At 27.2% G+C, this 6,132-nt stretch overlaps 1 long non-coding RNA gene across 1 annotated transcript; it reads right to left on the bottom strand.

Moving 5' to 3' along the window:
- Nucleotides 1–1,592: 1,592 nt before the first annotated feature.
- On the bottom strand, nt 1,593–2,210 carry LOC110603128. The gene is made up of 2 exons (XR_002486101.1): nt 2,147–2,210; nt 1,593–1,852 (listed from the first exon to the last, which is right to left on the bottom strand). It is a non-coding gene; the product is annotated as an uncharacterized LOC110603128 (long non-coding RNA).
- Nucleotides 2,211–6,132: the final 3,922 nt, after the last annotated feature.

Here is a 6,132-nt window from a genome sequence, read left to right as displayed (position 1 = left end):
ACCCATTCGAGAGTAGGCCAAGTCTTCATATTAAGTTACCGTTAGAGGTAATCTAGTAGATCCCCATTATGCTATCGTAGGATCCCTGGCCGCAGGGGCGGAGGGAAGGTACGGCAAGGGGGGGCACGTGCCGTACCGGCGACCGGAAAATGCTTTGAAGGGGGATGAAGGTGCCGCAGCGGTACAGCCGGTGCCCTACCAAAGGGAAGCTCCTGGCTCCGCCACTACCTGGCCGATTAGCCGGTAAGACCCCTTATCAATTAGCTGACCACACCATTGTTGGATTATTAAAAAAAGCTATAATTAACTCTCTCTTATAGTATAAAAGCAAGTAATCATAGAGACAAAAGTACGCTATTCTCTCACACATTTACTCTTGAGTTCTAAACATTATACTCGCCCTTCTTTATAACTTACTGACTTGAGCGTCAGAGTGGTTGTCGTAGGTGCCAACCACCTCACGTTCTCTGTCTTGCAGGTGGACTAATCATAGCACAGCTTTGTTGGACCAATAACAGCACAAATCCATTTCGGCTACATCATCAATTTAGTTTCAACAGCATCAACTACCATAAGAAAGTGATTTATGACCTTAGTTACGCAATATCATAATGCATCATGTCCAGCTCTTCTCACTTGGTAGAATAAGGTTTTCATTTCGTGTGACGAAATATGTATATCTATCAAAGTAACTTCCAAAAACTTCATTTGTATGCGGCTCTCACCTTCTATTGGAAGATAAGGTAATCGTGTAAATGATATAGGTCTGGATTTATTTGCTATAGTTGAAAATATTACGGTGAGTAAAATACATATGAGCTTCTTACTCGAGAATCTAAACGGATTCAAATCACAAATTGATGATTTGTACTTAGAAATTGAACAAAAAAATTGATTTACATGCAATTGGAGACAAATCTATTCCATCTAAGGTTTCCATATGTGATCAACCCATATTCCCAATCGGTATGAGCAGATGTGAGTGATGTACCAAGAGGAGAGACAAACACTAGTAGTAACGAACCCAGTGGAGCAACAATTGTGAGCAATGATGGACCCAATGGAGCGACAAATGCGAGGAGTAATACAATGATGCATATTTGTGATGGTGAATAAGAATGACTGGGAGCGAATGAGAATTGTTAAGGGTGGAGAGACAAGGTTGCAATTGGGATTGGTGCTAGAGAAATATGATCAATAATAGGATTTTGAAGCACTCTATCATTTTCAATTTCCATTTCACTTCCTCCTTATTAAGCCACAAAGGTCCTTGAAAGATGAGCTTTTAGAGATGATGATTGTCGAAAATGTTTGAATTTATTGCCAATTTATATTTATAGGAATAAATTTTGCAAATAGAGGTATTAATAGTTTATGTAGTTGAAGATAAAGAGTTTACGATGATTATGGGTCATGGTTATACTGAGAAAAAAATTAGAGATAGATATTTTTGTTATTTTATATTAGATTGATAGAAAATTGACAAAATTATGGATGAAGATATTTTGAGTTGGATAAATTTAAAATTCAAGCATTTAAGTGAATATGTTAATTACAACTAAATTTATCCATTATTTTCATAAAAACAAACAAAATCAAGACTTTAAAGCTTCATTCCCTCCTACAAAAACATAATTATATCCATTTCAAACAATTACAATACGGAAGTTTTCATCTAAACAAAACCTTTTAATCTTGTTGTAGTCTTTGGTTTTGGGAGAACCGTAAACCTTGGAGGCAGAGTTGTAGCTGCTGACGGTGGAGGTGGAGAAGCCTCCTACTGCTGCTGCTGCTGCTACAACATTTTTGGCTGATGGTGGAGATGGATGAAAGCCACTGTTAAAGATTGTACCTAGTGAAAAGTCTGAAATTTAGAAATATTATGTGTTTATAAGCTTTAATTAAATTATCAAACTAATTAAATCTGGTTGGTGAAAAAATTTGGACTCTCTAAATTGTAAATAGAAATTGACCTTAAATAAATTAAAATTTTAAAATGTCTAAAAAATTGGGCATTTTGGACATTTGAGCAGTTTTGAAAATTTAAGAAGGTGAAGAACTAGATTTGCACTTAGATCATGGTCTAAGAAGAAGAGAGAGGAGAGAGATTAGATTTTGCAGAGGAGAGGAGAAAGAGATGACGTACCTTGCTTGAAGAGAGACAAGCCGAGAGAGAGAGAGAACCCACTAGCGGAATTTCTGCCTTGAAGAGATAAAAGAGGGTTGTATTTTATAATAACAATTACTAAAATACTTTACTTAAATTTTAAGATGTAAATGTTTTTAGAAAATAATTTAAAACTTTAAATAAAATATTAATTTTAAATTAAAATTTTATAATAACAAATGAAAGTAAGCGTTATTATATTTGGGTCTATTCACTAAAAATACTATAATTTTTTACGGTATTTTAAATTTATAGTAAAAACTTTTAATTTTGAATTATAAATTTAATTTTTAAATTTATTATAATTATACCAACTTTTTAAATTAATTTTAACTAAATTTAAATTAATTTATATAACACGCCTCGTGACATTATTAGATTCTTATTTAAGCAATCGATAATTAAATATTTCAATTGCATAGTTTGGGGATATGAGGTAATTAAGAGTTTAGGTCTTAACTAAATTTTAATTTTAATTAATCAAATTATTTAAATAATAAAAATAATGACACATGTGTAAGATGTAAGCTAATTTTAAATTTAGTTAAAATTAATTTAAAAAACTATTATAATTATAATAAATTCAAAAATTAGAGATTTATTTATTTAAAATTAAAATTTTCAGTTATAAATATAAAAAATCACAAAGTTGTACTTTATAATTATATAAACAAAGAATATAAAAACTTATGTACTTTTTATTCTATAAAAAATAGAAAATTAAAATAAGATAATAATTTAACTTAACTAATAAATTAAATTAGTAATGATATTAATTATTTAAATGTTAATTTCTTACTTTTTCATTAGTAGTTCAGATTCATTTCATATTAATGTAATTTAATAACTATATTTTATTAAGTGGAAAAAATCACAACAAATTTAATTGGTTAAAGGAGTTCGTAAAGTAAGAGGGACGTGTGATCAATTCTTCCAAAAAGTGCAAAAGAAATTAATTATAATTATAATGATCATGGTTTGATTCAAAAAGCTGGATTCAAACCGTTGTTTTGGCAAATACAGCTCTAATAACTTAAACTGAGTTGCGCTAAATATATTTACTGTATTTTTTAATTTAGCCTTGCAAGTGTTGTTTGATTAATAAGATAATTCCTTAATTTAAATTTTATATTTTAATTAAAATTAATTTTTATTTTTTTTTAAATAGGGATCGAGCGAGTAAAATCTGAAATCTCTCATATTTACTCAAATGCACTTATAACCAAACTAAGCCTATAAATGCATTAATTCTTATATTTTTATAAATTATTCCTAATTATTAATAAATTATTATATTTATAAATTAATTTATTATAATTTAATATATTATAGGTATAAAATAATAAGTGATATTGTATAATAATCGTTCAAAATAGACTATGAGTTATTGTCCAAGACAGATTATGAGCTGTCACTGTACAACAGAACCATGTGGTAAGATTATGATAAACCGGTAGGCAGTTCTACTCGAATAAAGGGAGATCCGCAAAATGTGGCATCCAATTCTTCACCAAGAATTGCCCTACTTAAAAAAGATCGAGTTTTCATATAAAATTACGGTTAGAAAATATTATACAGTAGATATCCATTATGTATGTAATCGCAGGATCATCGATCAATCAATAGTGAGATTACTTATTAATCGGCAACTATATCATTGTCGGATTTTCAATAAATGTTATAATTGATTTCATTTTCTTACGGTATAAAAATTAACAATTATAGAGAAAAATGTACACAATTTTTACACAATAACTTTTAAATTTTAAAAAACTCTTTATATTCGTCCTATTCTTAATTACTAATTTGAGCGTCGAAATAGTTGTCGTAAACACTAACCACCTCATATTCTCTTTCTTGCAGGATTGATCTATTACAGAATAATTCTATTTCAGTCACATCATCAACTTTATTTCAACTTTATTTCAATAAATTTTATATTTTAATTAAAATTAATTTTTATTTTTATTTTTTTTAAATGGGGATCGAGAGACTAAAATTTGAGATCTCTTATATTTACTCAAATGCACTTACAATCAGACTAAACCTATGAATGCATTAATTTTTATATTTTTATAAATTGATTCCTAATTATTAATAAATTATTATATTTATAAATTAATTTATTATAATTTAATATATTATAGGTATAAAATAATAAGTGATATTATACAATAATCGTCCAAAATAGACTACGAGCTATTGTCCAAAATAAATTATGAGCTGTCATTGTACAACAGAACCATGTGATAAGATTATAATAAACCGGTAGGCAGTTCTACTCGAGTAAAGGGAGATCCGCAAAACGTGGCATCCAATTCTCCACCAAGAATTATCCTATTTAAAAAAAATCGAGCTTTCACATAAAATTACTATTAGCAAATATTATATCGTAGATATTCATTATGCATGTAATCGCAGGATCATCGATCAATCAACCAGTGAGATTACTTATTAATCGACAACCATATCATTGTCGGATTTTCAATAAATGCTATAATTGACTTTATTTCTTACGGTATAAAAACTAACAATTACAGAGAAAAAGGTATCCAATTCTTACACAATAACTCTTAAGTTTTAAGAAACTCTTTATATTCGTCATATTCTTAATTTACTTATTTGAGCGTCGAAATAGTTGTCGTAGACATCAACCACCGCACATTCTCTTTCTTATAGGATTGATCTATTACAAAATAATTTTATTTCAGTCATATCATCAACTTTATTTCAATAACATCAATAAGTAAATAAAAATATGTCATTTCCTTTTTTTATCTTAATTAAATAAAAAGATAATTAGATAATAGAGAAGTAAAAAGTTAAATGGCGGAGTATTCTTTAAGTTTTAATTTAAATGCATATTATATCAATATTCTTGATTTAATTTTTATTTATTAATTTATCGAATATAAGATATTAAATTTAATAAATATAAAAAATTAAATTATAAAAAGTATAAGTACTAATTTGTAAGTAGTTATAATATTTAAAAATCAATTTGTCATTATATAAGGATGAATTATAATAAAAAACTATTTTATTATAAAATAAAACTTTATAACTAATTTTAAAAATATATAAATTAAATCATTTATTTTATAAAACTTTAAGATTAAAATGTATTTTATTCTAATTAAAGATTATTTTAATTGATTTTCAAATGCTTTGCCAGTATGTAGGGGTGAGCATTCGTTTAAAATTGAACCGAATCGAATAAATCGAAAACTGAAATTAGTATTTATAAAACCCGAACCGAACTTATTTTGATCAGAAACCGAATCGAACCGAACCGGTCTGATTCGGTTCGATTCAGTTCGGTTTGATCGATTTTGATTTTTAATAAATTTTTTATTTTTTACACTTTATTTTTAATATTTTAAAATTTAATTAGAATATTTTAATATTAATATAATTTAATTTCTCTATATTATTGAAAATAACATATTACTATCATTAATCGGTTCGATTCGATTTTTTTGATTTTTTTCTGATTAAAACCGAACCGAACTAAAATAAATGAAATTTTTGAAATTAAAAACCGAACCGAACTGAATTGAATAAAAAATCAAATCGAATTTTGAAATTAATTTGATTCGGTCAGTTTTTTCGGTTTGAACCGAATACTGCTTACTCCTACTAGTATGTATTAATGGTATTAGTGAGAAAAATCTCACTTTACTGTGAAACCACATTGTTTTTTTTGTAACAGATTAAATCATAGAGCTCTATTTAAAAAAGACACTAAATACATAGTAATTTTTTATAATTATCTTAATATTTTTATTAAAATTATGACTCCTAACTTTCTACTTATTACAATTTTATTTCCATACTTTCTTTTTTTTTATTTCCATACTTTCTTTTTTCTCTGTCTGTCTTCCTCTTTCTATATCTCTCTAGAAAGGTGAAACAAAGAAATAAAACTATAATGGTAAAATAATTGTAGAATTAAAGATGAAATT

Source organism: Manihot esculenta, chromosome 16 (genome assembly GCF_001659605.2).
Source record: "Manihot esculenta cultivar AM560-2 chromosome 16, M.esculenta_v8, whole genome shotgun sequence".
Classification (NCBI taxonomy): domain Eukaryota; kingdom Viridiplantae; phylum Streptophyta; class Magnoliopsida; order Malpighiales; family Euphorbiaceae; genus Manihot; species Manihot esculenta.
This window is presented reverse-complemented; position numbering and strand designations above follow the sequence as displayed.